Source organism: Cynocephalus volans, chromosome 13 (assembly GCF_027409185.1).
Source record: "Cynocephalus volans isolate mCynVol1 chromosome 13, mCynVol1.pri, whole genome shotgun sequence".
NCBI classification, from domain to species: domain Eukaryota; kingdom Metazoa; phylum Chordata; class Mammalia; order Dermoptera; family Cynocephalidae; genus Cynocephalus; species Cynocephalus volans.
Window position 1 is genome coordinate 30,592,218 of NC_084472.1, and position 22,536 is coordinate 30,614,753.

The 22,536-nt window shown below is 36.1% G+C and overlaps 1 protein-coding gene across 11 annotated transcripts in view; it reads left to right on the forward strand.

Annotated features, from left to right (window-relative positions):
• DTNA (dystrobrevin alpha) overlaps positions 1-22,536 on the forward strand; it is a 385,407-nt gene that overhangs the window by 69,189 nt on the left and 293,682 nt on the right. Inside the window, exon 2 of one of the 11 annotated variants that reach the window (XM_063077108.1) lies at positions 22,163-22,279. The exons of the other annotated variants lie outside the window; for them this stretch is intronic. The gene's annotated coding sequence lies outside the window, so the exon portion shown is untranslated. The remainder of the gene's footprint in view (positions 1-22,162; positions 22,280-22,536) is intronic. 11 annotated transcript variants of the gene reach the window in all.

Genomic DNA, 22,536 nt, shown 5'->3' on the forward strand with positions numbered 1-22,536 from the left:
AGATCTAATGATTTATTCTCTTTTTTTTCTTCCAAAATTTATTATATTTTGTCAATATACAATGTGCTTGATTATTGTGGAACATTACCGAAACCTACCTCCCTCCACCCTCTCCCGCCTCCCTCTCAACAACGTCCTTTCTGTTTGCTTGTCCTATCAACTTCAAGGAATTGTAATTGTTGTGTCTTCTGCCCTGACCATGTCCCCCCCGGATTTTTTGTGTATTTATTTATTTATTTATAGCTCCCACAAATAAGTGAGAACATGTGATATTTCTCTTTCTGTGTCTGGCTTGTTTCTCTTAATATAATTCCCACTAGGTCCATCCATGTTGTTGCAAATGGCAGTATTTCATTCTTTCTTTATAGCAGAGTAGTATTCCATTGTGTAGATATACCACATTTTTCGTATTCACTCATCTGATAATGTACGTTTGGGCTGGTTCCAACTCTTAGCTATTGTAAATAGAGCTGTGATGAAAATTGGGGAACAGGTATACCTTCGACTTGATGATTTCCATTCCTCTAGGGATATTCCCAGCAGTGGGATAGCTGGGTCATATGGTAGATCTATCTGCAATTGTTTGAGGAACCTCCATACCATTTTCCATAGAGGCTGCACCACTTTGCAGTCACACCAACAATGTACAAGAGTTCCTTTTTCTCCACAACCTCTCCAGCATTTATCGTTCACAATCTTTCAGATATTAGCCATCATAACTGGGGTGAGACGGTATCTCAGGGTAGTTTTGAGTTGCATTTCCTGAATGCTGAGTGATGTAGAACATTTTTTCATGTGTCTGTTGGCCTTTCATATATCTTCCTTTGAGAAATGCCTGTTTAGCTCTTTGCCCATTTTTTAATTGTGTTACTATTTATTGTTGTACTGTTGTTTCAGTTCCTTGTATATTCTGGATATTAATCCTTTGTCAGATGTATATTTTGCAAATACATTCTCCCACTCTCTTGGTTGTCTTTTAACTCTGTTAATTGTTTCTTTTGCTATACAGAAGCTTTTTAGTTTGATATAATCCCATTTATTTATTATTTCTTTGGTTGCCTGTGCTTTTGGGGTTGTTTTCATGAAGTCTGTGTCCAGTCCTACTTCCTGAAGTGTTTCTCCTACGTTTTCTTTAAGAAGTTTTATTGTTTCAGGGTGTATATTTAATTCTTTAATCCATTTTGAGTTGACTTTAGTATATGGCGAAAGGTATAGGTCTAGTTTCATTCTCCTGCATATTGATATACAGTTATCCCAGCACCATTTGCTGAAGAGGCAGTCTCTTCCCCAGTGTATATGTTTGGTGCTTTGTCAAAGATCAGTTGGCTGTAGGTGTGTGGGTTGATTTCTGGGTTCTCTATTCTATTCCATTGATCAGTGTGTCTGTTTTTATGCCAGTACCATACTGTTTGGGTTATTATAGCTTTGTAGTATAGTTAAAGGCAAGTAATGTTACGCCCCCAGCTTTATTTTTTTTTGCTCAGCATTGCTTTGGATATGTATGGTCTTTTGTTATTCCATATAAATGTCTGGATAGCTTTTTCCATTTCTGAGAAAAATGCCATTGGAATTTTGATGGGGATTGCATTGAATTTGTATACCACTTTGGGTAGTATGGACATTTTCACAATGTTGACTCTTCCAATCCAAGAGCATGGGATATCTTTCCATCTTCTTGTATCCTCTCTAAATTCTCTCAGGAGTGGTTTGTAGTTCTCATTATAGAGATTTTTCACATCCTTGGTTAACTCCATTCCTAAGTATTTTATTTTTTTGGTGGCTATTCTAAATGGGCAAGCTTTCTTGATTTCTCTTTCTGCATGTTCACTATTGGAGAATAGAAATGCTGCTGATTTTTGTGTGTTGATTTTGTATACTGCTACTTTGCTGAAATCATTTATCAACTCCAAGAGTTTTTTTGTAGAGGCTTTAGGCTTTTCGATATATAGGATCATGTCATCTGCAAACAGGGACAGTTTGACTTCATCTTTTCCAATCTGGATGCCCTTTATTTCCTTCTCTTCTCGGATTGCTCTGGCTAGTACTTCCAGCACTATGTTGAATAGGAGTGGTGAGAGTGGGCATCCTTGTCTAGTTCCTGTTCTTAAAGGAAAAGCTATTAGCTTTTCCCCAATCAGGATGATATTGGCAGTGGGTTTGTCATATATGGCTTTAATTATGTTGAGATAATTTCCTTCTATACCTACCTTGTAGAGGGTCTTTATCATGAATGAGTGTTGAATTTTATCCAATCCTTTTTCATTGTCTATAGAGATGATCATATGTTCCTTGTGTTTGATTTTATTAATATGGTGTATCACATTTATTGAGTTGTGTTTGTTGAACCAACCTTGCATCTCTGGGATGAATCCCAATTGATCGTGGTGAATAATTTTACGTATGTGTTGCTGTATTCTGTTTGCTAGTATTTTATTGAGGATTTTTGCATCTATATTCATCAAGGATATAAGCCTGTAGTTTTCTTTTTAAGTTGTATCCTTACCTGGTTATGGTATCAGGATGATGTTTGCTTCATAGAGTGACTTTGGGAGATTTCCCTCTGTTTTAATCTTTTGGAATAGTTTGTAAAGAATCGGTATCAATTCCTCTTTGAATGTTTGGAAAAATTCTGCTGTGAATCCATCTGGTCCTGGGCTTTTCTTTGTTGGTAGCCTTCTGATAACAACTTCAATCTCCTTTATTGTTATTGGTCTGTTCAGATTATCTACATCTTCTTGGCTCAGTTTTTGTAGCTTGTGTGTGTCCAGAAATTTATCTATTTCCTCCAGATTTTCAAATTTGTTGGCATATAATTGTTTATAGTAGTCTCAAATGATTCCTTGTATTTCAGAAGTATCAGTTGTAATATCACCTTTTACATTTCTAATTTTTGTAATTTGGATCTTCTCTCTTCTTTTTTGAGTTAGTTGTTCTAATGGTTTGTCAATTTTATTTATCTTTTCAAATAACCAAACTTTTGATTCATTGATTTTTGTATTGTTTTTCGGGTTTCAATTTCATTAAGTTCTGTTCTGATCTTAATGATTTCTTTCTGTGTGCTAACTTTGGGTTTGGATTGTTCTTGTTATTATAGTTCTTTAAAGTGAAGTGTTAGGTTGTTCTCTTGCCATCTTTCCATTCTTCTGAAGTAAGCATTTAATGTTATAAATTTCCCCCTTAGTACTGCTTCTACAGTATCCCACAGGTTTTAGTATGATCTATCATTATTTTCATTAGTTTCAATCAATTTTTTGATTTCCTGTTTGATTTATTCTTGCACCCATATGTCATTAAGTAGAATGCTGTTTAATTTCCATGTGTTCATATAGTTTCCAGAATTTCATTTGTTATTGATTTCTTATTTTATTAAATTGTGGTCTGAGAAAATACATGGGATAATTCCAATTTTTTTGTATTTGTTGAGACTTGATTTGTAACCTAATATGTGATCTATTCTGGAGAATGATCCATATGCTGATGAGAAGAATGAATATTCTGAGGTTGTTGGATGGAATGTTCTGTAGACATCTGCCAAGACCAATTGGTCTAGTATGTAGTTTAGATCTTGTGTTTCTCTGCTGATTCTTTGCCTAGATGATCTGTCCAATATTGACAGTGGGGTGTTGAGGTCCCCTGCTATTATGGTATTAGTGTCTATTTCCTTCTTTAGGTCTAATAGAGTTTGTTTTATAAATCTGGCTCCTCTGATATTGGGTGCATATATATTTATGATTCTAATGTCTTCTTGATGGATCAACACTTTTATCATTATGTAGTGGTCCTCATTATCTCTTTTTATGGTTTTAGTTGAAAGTCTATTTTATCAGGTATAAGAATAGCTACTCCAGTTCGTTTTTCATTTCTGTTTGCATGGTAAATCTTTTTCCATCCTTTCACTCTTAGTCTATGTGAATCTTTATGGGTGAGGTGGGTCTCTTGAAGGCAGCATATAGTTGGGTCCTCCTTTTTAGTCCAGTCAGCCAGTCTGTGTCTTTTGATTGGGGAATTTAATCTTTTACATTAGGAGTTGTTATTGAAAAGTGTTGATTTAAACCTAGCATTTTATTGATTATTCTTTAGATGTCATAGGTGTCTTTTGTTCTTTTCTTTCTGATTTACTGTTTGTTTTCTGTATTTGTTGGTTCCTTGGGTTGTAGATAGCCTTTTTGTTTGTTTGTTTTCTCTTCATGAATGCCATTTTTATTATGCTAGTGGGTTTTGATTTTTCTTGGGTTTTTATGGCAGTGGTAGTTGTTTTTCAGGTACCAAACCCAGTACTCTCTTGAGAATTTCTTGTAAGGGTGGTCATGTGGTGGTGAACTCCCACTGTTTTTGTTTGTCTGAGAAATATAATATTTGCCCCTCATTTCGGAAGGATAGCCTCGCAGGGTAGAATATTCTTGGCTGGCAATCTTTGTCTTTTAGTTTTTTGAATATATCATCCCATTCCTTTCTGGCTTTTAGGCTTTGTGATGAAAAGTCTGGTATTAGTCTTATTGGGGCTCCCTTATAGGTGATTTGATGCTTCTCTCCTGCAGCTTTTAAGATTCTCTCTTTGTCTTTGAAATTTGCCAATTTGCCTATAACATGTCTTGGAGAAGACCTTTTTGGGTTGAATACGTTTGGGGATCTTTGAGCTTCCTGGATCTGAAGATCTGTGATTTTTCCTATACCTGGAAAGTTTTCTGCTACTATTTTGTTGAATATGTTTTCAATGCAATGTCCTTTTTCCTCCCCTTCTGGAATACCCATGACTTGGATATTTGAGTGCTTAAGGTTGTCTGATATCTCTCTCAGATTTTCTTCAATGCCTTTAATTCTTTTTTTTTTTTTTTTGTCTGCCTGTGTTATTTCAAACAGCCCATCTTCAAGGTCAGAAGTTCTCTCTTCTACTTCTGCAAGCCTGCTGGTTAAACTCTCTGTTGTGTTTTTTATTTCATTGAATGAATTCTTCAGTTCGGCTAGCTCTGCTACATTCTCTTTCAGGGCATTGATTTTCTTGCACATTTCTTCTTTCAGGTTCTGTATAATTTTCCTCGTTTCACCATGTTGTCTTGCTGAATTTTCTTGTATCTCGTTCAGTTGTCTTAGAGTTATCACTCGAAATTCCTTGTCAGACATTTCAAGGGCTTCTTATTCTATCGGATCTAGAGTTTAAGAGTTATCACCCTTTGGTGGTGTACTCTCTTGATTTTTCATATTTCTGGTATCTTTCTTTTGATGTTTAGTCATTGTGGCAGTGTGTTTCGCAGTCCACAGGTTTGACAATGTTGTCTGGCTAGGATGTTGCTGAGGTTGCCAATTTGGTATGGCTACCTCAGCGTCTGCTCAGTTGGCCACTAGTGCCTTGCATGTGTGGTTGCCTCAGGTCTTAGGCCTCTCCAGGGAGCCACCTCTCTGGTCAACATGCACTCAGCCAGGCTGCTTTGTCGCGCAGTGGCACTGTAGGTTGTGTGGTCTCTGCAGAGCTTCTGCCTCCCCTGGTGGATGTCTCCCTGCTCCATGCACACTGGGCTGGGCTGGGGATGGATACAGGTGGCGGTGGTCAGGCCTACCTGCTGGATCGCACAGTGGCGACACCACAGGGCATGTGGTCTCTGCCAAGCTTCCTTCTCCCCTGCTGGACTTCTCCCTGTTCTGCACACAATGGCTAATGATTTATTTTCATATTACCAGGTAAAACTTTGAAACTGTTGGTGCCTGTATTCCACCCTCCTTGTTTAATGAATATGTGTCACAAAATGTCAGATACATAGGTGTGAATATCAGAGCTTCCCACTATATTCAACTCAATGTTTTGTCCAACTCTAAGATTTCATGAACTACTTTGAATTATATAAAGTTTTAAAGATGTTTCTATTATGAATGGCAATAGGTAGAATTCACAGGTTTTTTGGTTTTTTTTTCTTTTTTGTAGTAAGATAAAGAGAAAATTTTATTGGTTTCTCATAGCAGGTTGTAGAATAAGGTTAATAGTTCACAAAGTCAGTTTCTTCTGTGTCTTCAATTTCTTGGCATGAAATGAGGTCCCAAGCATGCATGGCTTTCTCAAAGCCAGTGCACAGTGCATTTATTCAGAGATCACTAATTAAGGATGTACTGGATGCTCAGCTCTATAGTGCACACTGTGGGAAGAATTTTTAAAACACAGTTTTCCTGGAAATTAGTCACAAGAGCATAGGAGATGGCCAAATGCTCTCCAAAATGTTTTTAGTGATCCACAGTAAGAAAAACACGGGTCTCTCCTGCCCCCAGCAATGGGAATATATTTCTTTTCATGTGGACATGCTTGCTCCTTCTGACCTCTATCTAATCAATGACATGAATTTCAGTTCATCTTGAGTGACAACTTGGCTTCATTCTGCATCTATGGATCGGAGATGCTGGCTGATTTGCATGAATATCTGCCCTATGAACTGAGTCCAGTTAATCTAATACTAACTATAAGTACTCTAGACCATGCATGGTTCATTTCATTCAACATCTGATTCAGAGATACTTTGAGTAGTGTCCTAAAATACCCTGTTTGAGTAAATCAGGGAATATCCACCATTTTTCACATTCTGGGATATTGTGAGCAAGTCCATATTTACCCATCTCATGTTCTACTAGACAAGACACCCCTACCCACCTTAAGATTTCAATAAACATTACTAGTTAACTTTGATGTTTTTGTAACTGAATTAATCATGCCTCCCTAATCAGGATTAGGCACATAGGTTCAATTTCCCAAGAAAACTCAAAACCGAAGACATAATCAATATATCCATTAAGTCATCAACCAAACCTTTAAAGTTCAAGTGACCTTTTGTGAGTAAAATGCATGTCATTTGAGGAACGATAATGGGTGAGGGGAAGCCACCCAGTAATTACCTGTCCTTATTTTGTTGTAATTTTCATGTGATTATAAACCTGCTATTATGATATTGTCTAAAATGATATATACAGAATAATTACAACATAAGTTACCTTATACTGGTAATTTGCTACAAATGTAGACAATTTCACAAAAATTAGAGATTTTTATAGTAACTTTTTGTGAGAAATTGTTTTTCTGTCTTTCATAAATTTGATCATCAGGCCCTCTTGCTCGCCAACAAAAAGTATATATATATAGATGTTTAAAAAGCACAAAGTACCTATTTTTATATTATAGTGACAATTTTTTAATTATTAAATTTCTAACTCTTGATTCCGGGGAACCTCAGTCAACCTGTCATCCTGTTGCTTTTGCTTTCCTCCCTGCCTCCATCAATAGGAGAGCTATAAGCAGCAAAAATTGATCTTGTTGTGGATTTTGCTCTGAGCTTCAACCAGCCAAGGAATTACTCTCTTGTATGTTTCATTGTGAGATGTCCTTGGATGAGTCTTACAATGCAAGAATGACTCTGTGCACTGCAATGTGTGCATAAGGTCTAACTCAGTGAAAATTACAGGCTACCTTTATGCTGGATGAGTTTATGAAAGAGATCCATTGTTATTTTTAAACTACATTGGGTTCTTAGAAATATACCTTAGTGTTTCCCTTGAATGAGTTGGTTTCACTTTTTCTTTGTCGGAAAACAAAACATTCCTGTTTACATAAACTGTATTCTTCATTTATAGATAAATGAAGACAAATTCAACACTTTAAAGTCACTTCTAAAAAAGCCATAAAACTGAGCTTAAACGAAATAGTTAGAATAGATTATTTAGAAGACTACTGGATGTTATGTTTTGGCTTTATTAACATGAATTTTAATATATCCTAGGTGCAATCTGTGTCTACATATTATCAGCTAAACTGTAGTCACAGCAACGAATCTAAGCATTAACCCAGCCAGAACATTTCTTGGATGCTTTTGAGATAAATCTAAAAGAAATGAGACTAAACAAAGATTAATGGAAGATTAAAAGAGTATTATATAAACATGGCCAAATTTTAACAATTGAAGAATGAATACTTTGGGAAATTGAGGAAGCATTTTACCTCCTGTTTGTCTGAGGCTTAAGGGAATTTATCCTTGGGTTGCAATTCAGTAGACTTTGATTTTCTTTTTTTAAAGAATGACCTCCTCCTTTTCCGTGTTGCCTTATATGTATTTCTTCACCATAAATTTAGTGATTGTACATTTAATTGAGCAATACATGTCCTACTTGCTTGAAAGGACAGGGCTGTGCCCTCTGTACCTGAGGTCTTATCTGAGGGGAGTTCTGTACTCCAGTTATTCACATGTGTTAGAGGTGTTCCCCAGACAGAGAACCAGAGCTGTGAGGGTAATGGGTTGCTACAAAGTCCAGAGACTCCTGAGACCGAGGGCTCTATCTCTTTGGGGCTGAATTATTTTCACTATTTTTTTTTTCAGTAGCAACAATCTAACTTGAAGAATACTTGACAATAATTAGCATTAAATAATTAGCATTTTATAATTGAAGAATTTCAGCATTTAAAGAGTATTATGAGGAAGATATGAAGTAATTAAAAAGGAAATCAAACCGTGTGCTTTGATTTTAAGTTTAAAGAATATTCATCATTTAATCATATCTGTGCACATCCTTTTTCTGACACCAAGATTCCTAGCAGGGTTGGTTAGTCTCCTAAGCAGCCCAAACAAGGAGTGAAAACTCCTAAATATCTGGCTCTACCTGCTGATTTTTTGAAGGCTTTAACTAACCCTGAGCAAAAATACCTTAACACCTAAACAAAGGTATGTTAATAGGAAGAAATTGCGTAATGGCATTCTAACTGCTCCTTTGTCTTTCAAATGCATGGCCAATCAAAAAAAAAATCTTGTCTTAGAGGAGATAATGCCCCTGAGTAGGAAACAGGAAGCAAGTTAAAGTGTTTTTGCCCACTTAGATTTTCATATTTGAGCCCAGGATTCGAATCAAGTCTACACAATGATTTGTGATGATCTTGATGCTAATGGTGATTCTTCAGAAATCTTATCACACTCTGGTGTTTCTTCCCCTTATCCCCACCTTAGTAAGTGGCACCACATTCTAACAAATCCCTGCCAAGTCACAAACAAAAGTTACACAGAGTTCCTCCCTCTCACTCCCTGCAGACTTGCCTCCTGGTGATTCCAGCCTCATCCTCTCTGTTCCCGCTACTAGTATGGACAGCAGAGCAACCTCACTTGGTGCTACATCTACCTGGCTTTCTGCCCCTTTATGATTTGTCTATGCTGGAGTCATAGGGAATCTCTCAAGAACATAAATCCTATACCAGCATCTTCTTTAAATCTGACCATACAAGGTTTCTCCATAATTTACAGGATAGCATTAAAAAGCATCTGTCTAGTTCACAAAGCCCTTAGGATCTGGACCCCTTCCTTCCTAACTCTCACACTTTTCTCTCTCTTTACCTTAGTTTTACAGGAATGCCTGGATTACCAATGCTGTTTATGTTGCTTTATCCCATAGTTACACCAAATACTAGGTTATCAGAAGAGTCCAGATATTAACTTAGTATCTATGTCATATTAGGTTGTAGGGCAGTTGGATGGACACATTTTTAAACACATTTTCAAAAATTGTCAAGTAAAATTTTTAGGTTCCTTTTAAGTCTAAGGATTGCCATTTGGGGTCTGAATACGTTTTAATGCATAAACCAAATTAATTGTATTGTTAAAAGAATAAGAAAATTAACGACTTTTCTAGTTGCATTCACCTAAAATGAATTAAAGCATCAAGTGATTTCAACTCTTTAGGTTCATTGCGTTGTTGTTCAGGAATCTTTAGCTTTCTTTCATTATTTCCAAGATGCTGTAGAAGCCAATACAGTCTGGATGTATTATCTCCCATGAAAAATATATGCAACCCTTAAAAGAAAAAAAATTCCATTTTCCTACTATATTATGTTTATTTCTGTGGCTCTTTAGTTATCTGTACAGCTTTTCTTGATTACTTTGCTCATATTCTATACTGTTCAATCGAGCCCCTCCTTGGGTATTGCCGTTAGTCCCATATTTACTGCAATTTCTTTTAATCCAGACTGCAATGAATATTTTATTTACTTTGCTATGAAATATGAGGCCATCTGTTGAGCCTGGGCTGTTATTATTTTTATCATCACTGTGACTAGACTGGATCTCATTCACGCTCTCTTGATGGATCTGTTCTGTCAACCTCAAGACAAAAGAGTTTTGTTTTAGCTCTCCAATCTTATTTCACAGAGATTGATAATTTCTCACTCAAATTCTTACAGTTTGTGTGTCATTCATATGAGGGCCCTCCCATCCACCTGCCCATGTATAGGCCACCAATAAGTCAAGGGGTTCTGCCTCCAAACCATAGCCCACAGGTTTTCACCTTTCCCCAGCCACATCTGCAGCCATTACTCAATCCAAGTTGCCAGTCTCTTGCCTGAACTATTGCAGTGTCTTCTCCACCAGTCTTATCACTCAAGCAATGCACTATACACACTGCAGCCAGAATGTCTTTTTGTTTTGCTTTTTATTAGAGCCTTTTTTGTCTATACTTGGCATTTCCAGGTTGTTGGCTTTTATGGTGCCAGATCTGGGATATATAAGGTGAAAAGGAAACCCAGGGAGCTCACTGTTTTGTTGTTCCTCGGGTCCTGAGGTGGCTAGCCAATCTGTCTTCATCTTCCTAGCTCTCAGAGTCTGCTTACATTTATGTTATATACAATATCTAGGGTTGTAAGCTGAATTTAGCAAGAAGAATAGGAAAAAGTATATCTACTATATCTGGTGTAGACCTTGAAGTCCAGAATACCATTTAAAAACATAAATCACATTGTATCACTGTCCCAAGTTTACAACCTTTCATTGACCTACTTCCAAGATGCAAATAATGTAATCCTAGCTTTTCTCTTCAGCAGTTATCTTGTGGCAGTTGGCTGTCTTTCCATTCAGCTGGTCTGTTATTTCCTTGACTGTGCAAAGACATTTTTTGCACGGAGAATGTTTCCCCATGTTGTTCTCTTTGTCTCAACCATTTATCATTAATGCTACTCAGTGCTTGACTCCATCTCAGCCTTTGGTTTAAATGCCCCCTCTTTTATAACGTCCTTCCCTAGCCACCCTATCTAATATTGTTCTCTTACTATCCTTATGTTTAAGTTTTCTTCAGGGATTAATATAAATGAGACTTTTCAGTCACTACTTTTCACAGTTAGTCTATATTAACAGGTTTCCAACATAGCCTTTTAACCTTTTAATCTTTTGAAAGGTGCATTTAATGGACACCTTATTGGAGGATGCTAGTATGTTAAAATCAACCATAAAAAAAAAGGAATCAACCATTTCATGAACAAACACAAAAAAGTGGAAGTTATAGATCACTATGTCATCACAGACACAGTTGCTCATTTTACATTGCTTATTTCTGATTCATTGTTTATTTCAACTTATATTGACCAACTGCCTATTATGTGTCAGGCACTATTCTAGTTTTGGGGATACAGCCATGAACAAAACAGTTCCTGCTCTTATGGAGCTGGCATTCTACTAGAGAGAAAAAAACAATAAACAAATATGAAATAAATGTATATAATGGGATGAATATAAAAAGTAAAACAAGGTAAGGGAAAACAAAGTGACTGGAGCAGGCCAGGAATAGAAGAGAGAGGTATTTTTATGCAGAGTGATCTGGAGTGGTCTCTTTATCGTAATGTGATATTTGAGCAGGGGCCTAAATGAAATCAGGGGCCAACCCATGCAGATATCTGGGGAAAGCAGAGAGAACAGTAAGAATAAATGTCCCGAAGCTGAAATGTATGTGCCATTAATGAGGAACAGCAAGGAGACTGGTATAGCTGGAGCTTAGGGAAGGAGGAGGCAGTGCTGGGACACAAGGTCAGTGCTAGGGTAGACAGAGTGAGACCATTGATGGAGATCATTGGCAGACTTTGACCTGACCATGGCAAACTGCATGTGCTTATTACACATGGCCACCCTTAATGTGGATTGACAAAGAGTACTGCCCATTGAAACACAGCAGCACTGCCAACAACAGCAGAAGCAAACTGTTTAGTGAGATTTAAATTCAAAACAGTATTCCATAACTTTGTTTTAGTAAGAATAAAATGTATATGACATTTATAAAGCCTGATTTCTCTAGTTGACTCTACGAAGGCAAAGAGAATGAAGAAAAAGTAAAGATAATTAGGACATATAAAAAAGTAATTAGAAATAGTTCTAAAAGGAAATGAACTAATTGTTTCAAAGTTATTTAAAATTCCAAACTTACAGTTGTTTAATTGCTTTCTTACATTGCAATCTCACCATGAGAAGCAACTGGATCAAATTCTGCGGACAAGTGAAAAAAATGAATAGAGAATTAAAGTATTCCAAAAATACCAAATGGACATTTAAATGTATGCAACCTTTTATTGATTAATTGAAATCTGAAAACTGCACTTAGTACATATATGGGCAGTGTTATATTCTCGTTTTGTAGATACAGGATGAGAAATAAATGTCATGTCAAATACTACAAAGAGAACAAGTTGCTGTTCTGGGCAGGAAATTCAAAAGAAAAGAAAAGTGCCCAGTTTCCGTCTTTGGTTCATTCATCAAGTTCATTCATCCGTCCAGGCTCATGTAATGAAGACCTTTAAGTCAGATGTTGACAATGTCCCGTTGAAACAGATAATAAAGGTTTCGTCCTCACTTTTACTCACTTAATTCCTCCTTCAAACAGAACTAAGGAGAGCTACTTTCCAGAGGCCTTTAGTAAACAGAGTTAATCTCAAACCTCCTTTCTCTCCTGTGGCATCCATTTCTTCCCTAATAATCTGGGATTAATGTTGCATCTCCTCTGTCATTCCATACATTGTACTACAAAAATGTACAGAAAAATACAAATTACACAGTGCTTGAAAAATATCACTTCCCATTTTATAATTATTACAATCATACACCCAGATCACGCTCACTTTAATTTCACCCTGCTCTTTATCACTCATGCCACTTCCCATAGAGTGTTCCCTTTCTTTGGATACATCTCTTCCTATCCAACCCCTCATTGCCTGACAGACTCCTCTTTATCTTTCTGTACTGAGGTTTTTTAAGTGATCCCTTCCTGTAAACCTTCCCTAATCATTCTCGCAGGAAATGAGGTACCTCTTTGTACCTCAGACTCTGTGCACCTATATTATGGAATTTAACATGCTGTGTTGATTTTTGTTATAGATATGTCTTCTTTAGGAGATCACACACAAACTCCTTGAGAGTAGGAACTGTATCTCTAGTTTTCTTATATCAACAATACGTAGCACAAAGCCAAGAACATGGCTAGGTGCTCTAAACGTTTGTTGGATAATTGAATGAACATAATTCCTAAACAAACATTGTATTATGTAACTAAATATAGTAATGAGAAAGTTATAATAAATTTCAACATTATGAAGATGTTTACTACTTAGAATTCCTTTTAAAGTAAATGCGTTGTATAGCATTACAAGTACTTGAAATAAACCCATGCATATTTTACTCAATTATTTTGATGTATATATATATATATATATTGTCCTTTTTTGTGACCGCACTCAGCCAGTGAGCGCACCGGCCATCCCTATATAGGATCCGAACCCGCGGCGGGAGCACTGCTGTGCTCCCAGCACCGCACTCTCCCGAGTGAGCCACGGGGTCGGCCATATTTTGATGTATATTAAAATGGGTTTTTATCCCACTGAATATCCTGAAAATACAACACATTTAACTTTTTCATGGTAGTTATTTAGAATCTACAGCAATTTAAAATTTCAATTGTGTTTTGTAGTGATGAATATGCCAATTATCCGGATTTGATCATTGCACGTTGTACACAAGTATTGATAGTCAACTCTGTACTCCACAAAAATGTATAATCAATTGTGTTTCAATGAAAAAAAGTTCACATAAAAAAGTAAATTAATTTTAAAAATAAAATTTTAATTGCATTTTTTTTTTTTTTTTTTTTTTTTTTTTGTCTTTTTTGTGACTGGCACTTAGCCAGTGAGTGCACCGGCCATTCCTATATAGGATCCGAACCCGCGGCGGGAGCGTCACCGCGCTCCCAGCGCAGCACTCTCCCGAGTGCGCCACGGGTTCGGCCCTTAATTGCATTTCAAATATAACACTGGACCTATAAAAACACTGCATGAAAAAAGTTTGAACAAAATTTCTTGATGGTGTTTTTTTTCATTAAACATTGACAGTGAATGAAAACAATCTAAAATGATTTGTTTTGACATATTAAATTCCATATTTTCATTTTTAATCTATTTAAATTGAATGCTAATTAAAATCTGCACAGTAAATTTGGTAGTTATAAATTATGTCATTTGATAAAGAAGAAGATGGCTTTACCAGAAAAAAGAAATATATTTTTCTTGCTTTCTTCAAGATGTAGTAACAATTTCGTAAACATATGTATACTACGGCAAACATGACTATAACAATAAGAGGTTTTAGCATCACTTTCGAAGATGAACTAAATTTCCCTAAAAATACTTCATTCTCATAACATCCTTAAAAAGAAATTAAGATGAAATTTGAAATACTATCATTGGGATCCTTAAGAACTTCACAGAAGTATTCAGTATTGAAACCACTGCTCTCTCGGGATATAGTTTCGTGTATTTTAAAACACATAACACAATAACTTGTTTTCTTTTCTAAAGTATATATTTGCTATGTGCTGCCTTCCTAACGCCATAGTTGACTCTAAAATAGTGGCTTTAATCTTCAGTAAAGACAATAGCAAAGTCATGCTTCTATCTAGCTTGATGCAACTACCCTTTGTAAAACCAAAAATCCATTAGTCCTTTCTCCACAAAAGGATACAAAGTCCTTGGCTAATGTTTAAGCCTATAAAAAAAATAATAAAATAAAATAGTGGCTTTCTTACAATGCTTTTCAAATCCAAAATTGCTTTAATTTCTTCATGAATCAATAACAACTCCCCAGGAAATAATTCATTTTCGTATCTTATAAATGAGAGAAAAAATATTAAAATTTTGCTGTACGTGCTTATTATGTTAGAGAAAAATGGTTATAAACAGATGCTGATAGCAACATCCTAACATCATTCATCTTATATTGGCAGTTTTATTGAATATCATAATTTGTATTGATTTAGGAATAAATTTCATTTTTGCAACTACCTGTATTTGTGCAGAGGGAAACTGAGAATGTTATATCACACTTATTCAATTAGAACAAACTTAAATTTTAATCACTTCAATGATTGCATATTCTTTTCTTTCCACTCTCTAAATTATATTTATTTATATGTAAAAGTGTTTAAATCGTTTTCTTTTTTTGCATATACTAGAACTTATGGTAAAATTATATGGTGTTTTCTGGAAAACATATTTGCAGTTATTAACTATGCTTCATCGCTGTCGAAGGACATTTATTTTTTTATCAACTGTTTCTTAAAATAAACTATCACAACAACAATCGATTTTGCTAAAAACGTCTTTGAAAAGTGTATACACATGTATACACACACACACACACACACACACACACACACACACACACACCCCTCTAAATGAATAAAAGAAAATAAACTATGTTCATAGTTTCACCACATTTCCTACTCTCCACTGGAGTTGCCTTAAATCCACCAAAATTTAGAGACACTAAACTACATTCAGAAAAAAATATGTATGAAAAAACTTCCCCTGTTTTTCAAATATGAATTGTAGTTCCATAGGAACCCAAACTAAGAAACGGTTGGTATAATCACTGCATTTCATTCTATTCTTAGACTTCTTCATCAGTCAGAAGTTAATAATAGATATATGATGCCCCTGGAAGAGGCATCCCCCTGCTTTTCTTTCTTCACTATTTGCATTCTGCTTCTCTTCGCCTTTAATAATTGTAGAAGGAAGGAGATTGATAATGAGGGAAAAGACCTTCCTTCCTGTGAGTAATAGGGACCCTTATGTGATGATCATTTAAGGCAGTGGCTCTTGAAGTGTGATTCCCAGGGCAACCACATCAGCACCACCAGGGGCTTGTTAGAAATACAAATGTCCATCTCTGAGGGTGAGGCCCAGCAAATCTGTATTTTAACAAGCCTCCAAGTGACTGCGAAGCACACTAAAGTTAGAGGACCACTGATTTAGGGAATTACATGTTAATCACCCATTAAGGAGTGAGAGAAAACTTCATGCCATCCTTGAAGATCTTCTCCAAATTTATTGATTAAATGCCGGAAAAAATGATGTAACAAAGTACTGTGCTTTTGGACATATTGCAAATTAAGAAAATTTATCCCTGAACAATTGTGGCTATCGAGAATTAGCCTCATTAGTTACAATGTGAGATTCGAGAACTTCAGAGACTGACGGGTTGTACTGGACTGATTAGTTTCCCCCAAAATTCATGCCCACCTGGAACTTTAGAATATGACCTTATTTAGAAATTGGGTTTTTGCACATGTAATAGTTAAGATGAGATCATTCTGGATTACAGTGGACCCTAAATTCAATACCTGGTTTCCTAAACAGAAGGTCGTGTAGACAGACACACCAGAAAGAAGGACATGGAGATGGAGGCAGAGATTGGGGTTATGCTGCCACAAACCAATGCCAAGGATTGCCAGCAACCACCTTTGCTAGGAGAGATGCATGGATGCTTTCTCTCCCAGAGCCTCGAGACGGAACCAATTCTGCCAGCACCTTCATTTTGGACTTTCAGCCTCCTAAAGTATGATAAAATAAATCCTGTTGTTTTAAGCCAACCAGTTTTTTCTTAATTGTTATGGAAGCCCTGGGAAACTAACAGAGCTCTTCATAGATTTCATATTTTATGAGTATTCTTTACCTTGCTCTAGGTCTATAAAGACCTTCTCATTCCAGTGTGCTCTGCAAAGAAGTTTGTCCTCGGTATGTCCCACTTCATCAGTTCTTCCTTCATCCTCTGCCCCACCCACCCCACACATTTGTGTCTGTCATTTTTAACTTTTATTAAGGTATAATTGACAACTAAAAGTTGTATATATTCAAGGTGTACAAAGTGATGTTTTAATATGTGTATACATTGTGAAATGGTTACCACAATCAAGCTCATTCATGTATCAATCACCTTACATAGTTACCTATTTTGTCTGTGTGGTAAGAATAGTTAAGATCTACTTTCTCAGCAAATTTTAAGAACGTAGTACATTATTATTAACTATAGTCATCATGCTGTATTAGGCCTCTAGAACTTACTCATCTGATAACTGCAACTTTGTACCCTTTGACCAGCATCTACGTAGTTTTGTAGGATCTTTGAAGAGTCAGGCTTTAGCTGGGAAAGTCATATTCTTATTTATTGCTGGTGGGGGTGGGGAGAGGACTCTCCTAGGAGAATATAAAATGTAAAATTCTTTTCATTGTGGAGAAATAAAGCACTTGTGTATTTTTAGTTAGAAATTATGCCTATTATCTCCCATCATCTGTCTTTCGATAAAATTTTAGATTGAGGTGAATTATGTTTTTCAAGCTGCTTTATACTTATTTGTTCAAATACACAGCAAGCCTTTTAATTAGACCATTTGACCATTTTGTATGCAAATAACTAATATTATTAAGTGTATCTGTATCTCCTTCTGTTGCTGCTTTAGTTGTGTCATGAATGCACTAACCCTTCACAAACAGGGTTAATTGGAGTACGGATGTGAGTGCATGTGTGTGTGTGGTGGCTGCCAGCTGCAGATTCAGGATAAAGAAGAGAGATTTAGCAAACAAAGCTTTCTGTGCCTTAAAAACAAAGATATGTAATTATGAACAATAAATTTAGAGAGCCTGCCTTAAAAAAATGAGTTTGCATTTTCTGTACCTTATATTAATAGTTCCATGAGTGCCTTTGCTATGTTTTTTTCCCTAAGTGACTTAGCAAAACATCTATATTTTAATAACACAAGTAGGTATTTTAAAAAGTTGTATGAATTGAAAGAAACATTTAAGAAAAAGACAACTTTACTAAAATAATTTAAATAAGTTAAAAGATCTATCTTTATTATATGTAGATTTATACTATTTCCATAACCATTAAAAGAAACAAACATGCAAACAAAAAACCTTTTGTTTCATTCTTTCAGCATATCTACTATGTGCCAAGTGTTAGTTATTAGGGATAGAGAAGACATTTACAGTCCTACTTTCAAGGAATTGTAGTCTACCCGGGAAGAGGGTTAATGATAGTTAAGAAGCATAATAGTTATAAATCAGCTTAACTAAAAATTAGGGCCCTTGGGCTGGGGAAAATTAAGGTAGGGTACTGTATTGGCTTCCTAGGGCTGCTGCAACAAATTAACATCAACCTGGTGGCTTAAAACAACAGAAATCCTTTCTGTCGTAGTCTGAAGGTTTGAAGTCCAAAACCAAAACCCCAGCAAGGCCACACTGTCTCTGAAGGCTGTATGGGTGGGTCCGTCCTTGCTTCTTCCAGCTTCTGGTGGCTCCACGCATTCCTTGGCTTGTGGCCAAATAACTCCAATCTCTGCCTCTGCCTTCACATGACTTTCTTCTCTCCATGTCTGTCTTTTCCTTTGTCCCTTGTAAGAACATGTGTCATTGGATTTATGGCCCATCCTAATCCAGGGTGATCTCATCTCAAGATTTTTAACTTAATTACATCTACAGAGACCCTTTTTTTCAAACAGCATTACATTCACAGATTCTGGATGGACTCATTTTGGTTGCCATCATTCAATCCACTACAGCTACCCAAAGAAAGTAACATCTTCATTGCGGAGCAGGTCTTAGAAGAGAAGTGAAAAAACTAATGAGTCTCTTTTGGGCATGGACAGTGGGAGATGCCCAAGTCTTTCTCCCTTACAGCACGATGCCTGCATACAGCAAGCACTCAGTGACTGTGGGATTATTAATGAAATATACTCAGTGAAAATGTTCAGTGAGCTGGTGGACATACAAATCTAGAGATCATGAGAAAGACCTGCGTTGAACAGAAGAAAGGATGAAATTACCAAGGGAAGATGTATGAGAATAGGAAAGACTAAAGTAAGGCCCAGGAGACAGCCCATCTTTGAGGGACTCTCTGAAGAGGAGGTTGAGAAGCAGTCGCTGGAAGCCAGGAGGGAAACCAAGAGAGAGGAAAGGAATTAATCTTTAAGAAAAAAAAAAAAAATAGTTGTCAGGTTAAGTTAGAGTAAGCTGATTAAGTAGTAAAAAGCCTGGATTTGGGAACTTTGATAAAAGCAATTTCAGAACTTAGAAATCCAATTTTCAGTGTATTAAAATGATTAAATGATTAAAATGTATTAAAACTTTCTAAAAGTTTTACAAACATTAAAAATTTTTTCCTAATGGACAATGAAACTAAACAAATCCATAGCCTTCCCTCCATCACATCCAATGTATGTGTTTCAGAGAAAGGGCTCTTAAAAAATTCTGTGTAGGGACACATATCTGTGACCTCTCTCCTTTGAACTCTGAGACAGACTGTGCAAGTTGCCACAGACCATTAGAGCCGCTGTGCTGGAGTCTCCCCTTTCTAACCTCTGCTCATTGCTGGACGCCTTATTACATTCACAGTAGGAGGACACAGTTTCCAAACTATGATACTGACTCTGGTCTTCCATGTAGAAGAATGTTCTTCGGACATTCCACTGAACCCTCTATAAAACTTTAGTCAGGCGTACATAACATGGAAATACATTAAGGATAAAAGGAGTCTTCATGTTTGTTCCATGTAGAGTTAAAACCACATTGTACTTTGAAACCATCATGAGCTTTTTCCTTCATGATGACATTTGCTGTTAAGTGTATCTAGGGTTTTTTTAAGTTAATAACTGAAATACCCTCATGGGTATAATCTCATCTGTTGGAAGGACACTGAAGAAACGTCCATGGTATGTGGTCAACATTCCACAAATTTGGCCTTTTCAATTCCATGTTAATGAATGGTTGAACATTGAGGTTTCTTTTTGCAACCTGATATTCCCACAACATCCTTGAATTAGTAACAATGGTCACTATGTGCTAGTTTGCTTGTGTCAACCAATTTCTTTAAAAATTAAGGAGAGTAAGTTTCAGCATTTTGGGTGATTTTATTTTAAAAGGTAACAATCATTTGTAAATTTTGAATCCTTTTTTCAGTTTCATAAACTGAGATTATGGCAAGTGTATTCATTTCAAAAACTAAGAATGTATTTGCCATTCCTTACCTTAACAAGTTAAGCTTTTACATCAGGCAAGATAAAAGTTCTTATTTTAAGTAAACTTATTAGCTACTAGATATTTTTAGATTGAAAACTCAAGAACTTGGATGGGATCATTTGGGGAATTATTTCAAATTCAGTTTTGTAAATACTTCGTGTTAGACTTTCTGAGTGAGAATTTAAAAGTACATAAATTGATAAGAAGTTATTAAGCTGGGGCATATGCAAAACCTGATAATGCTATTTTATTATGTCATATTTATAATAACTGACATATATTAAAACTTATAAATTTGGGATTGATACCAACAGTTCAGTAGATAAACATAGTCTTTATCTTAGGGTTGACTCACACAAGGTTACAGATCTTTTTAAAATTCTACCTAACTACTATAAAATTCAATTAAGAAGTAACTCTAAAGCTTCAGCACATCTTAGAAAAATCCAGCAGTATATTTTCTACTTTTTTAGCATTTGTATTCACAAACTACATAAACATAACTATATATATACTCACAAACATACATATACATAACTAATTAGAATTTAATAAGCCTTTCACCCAAGAGAGAATTCTGATCTCTATAAAGCTTTTATCTTTTCTCTCCTTGTGATGTCACTTTATTCTGCAGGTTTATATTTTAAAATATACAATTATATGTCATTTTCCTGCATGTTGCAATTATGCAGTTTTCTTTACATGAATATTACTTTCTGGAGAGAATGTTTTTGGAAAAAATTAACTATTGTTACTATAGAAATAGGAATACTCTACATGAGCAATAGATTGGAAAAGGAGGCACATTCAATGTGAATCTGAGTCTTTGTTGTTCACACTAGATGATGGGTAATTTTATAAAAATGAGGCCCAGAAAAATGAAATGTGGGGTTGCATAGTTTATTATAAGTCAAACATTTTATACCGCCAATAATTCAGCATAGTGTAGCATCAAACCACACTCTACACCACTGTGTGTGTGTGTTTGTTTACAGCAATATAATTTGTCAAGTCAAACTGGCATTACAAATTTGAGACACACTAAGATACCTAAGTTGTTAATGATGTTATTTTATAGAGAAAAAGACAATCAGGGTCATAGCTGAGGTGAGCTTTTGGTGTTTCTATTCAGGGTTTTTCTCACTCCCCCAGAATCTCCCACCTTCTACGTCTTTACTTTGTCTCCAGATTTTCTTTCCTCCTTCTCTTTTGTCCTTTTCTTTCTTTTTCTTTTCTTTCCCTTACCCAAAGTTCCCCCATGCATAGTCATAAAAGGCTCCATTTATTATTATTCCTTTTAAAAGTTTATCTCCAAAGCAATAATCATTTATTAAGTCATAATTAATTAATCATGGATATTTATAACTATCATCCAAGCCTCTTGATCAGCCTGGCAAAGTCCATGTTACTATGCTGAATGCATGATCTCTCCTGCACAAAACTTTGACTCTTTACATTAATGCCAGTAATGAAAAGTCAAATCAAATGTACCCCACCTCCTTGTGCTTTGGACCAGGAGGATCTGAGCTCATTGGATTTAGCCCACCATGGGATTGATGCATGTTCAGAAATGTACACACACAAACATTCATGTGTGTAGAAATGCATGAGCCAGGGAAGGTTTGAACAAAACTCAAGGGAGAGAAGAGAAAGAGAAGCTACAGCTGTAAGAGAGGAGGTCATTATTGGACTCAACTCCAGAAGGAATGTTTGAGAAGGACCTAGAGAACAAGCAAAAGATTAGTCTTAGGAAGGAAAGGGAGTAGTTTTCCTTTGAAACGGAAGAGGAGGGGTGAACCAAAAAAGATAAGAGGAGCTTTGAGGTAACTGGAAAGGGAGTCAAAAGAAATCAGGATGTCATCTATTTCTTCTTGAAGGGTGAGAAGCCAGGGGTAGGACTTGAGTCTTGAGAAGGAAAGGAAGAGTCATCTGCCTCAAATGCATTCTGTATTAGTCAGGTCAGGATTCTGCATAGAAAAAGAACCAATAAGATATGTACTTGTATGTATATATAGAAAGATACTTATTTTAAGGAATTGGCTCATGCAATTATAGAGGCTGGCAAGTCCAAAATCTGCAGAATGAGAAGGAGGTCTGGAGATCCAGGAAGAGCCGATGCTGCAGTTCAAGTCCAAAGGTTGCTGACTGATACTGAATTCTTTCTTGCTTGGGGTAGGTCAGTCTTTCTTTTATTAAGGCCTTCAGCCGATTAGATGAGGCCCACCTGTGTTATAGAGGGTGCTTTGCTTTACTCGAATGCCACTGATTTCAATGTTATTTTCATCCACCAAAAAAAACCCGTCACAGAAACATTTAGAATAATGTTTAACCAAATATCTGGGTACCATGGCCTAGCCAAACTGACATAAAATTGCCCATGCCACATATGTTTCCTTAGCTGCCTGGAGAATATCTTCTTCTTCGAGAAT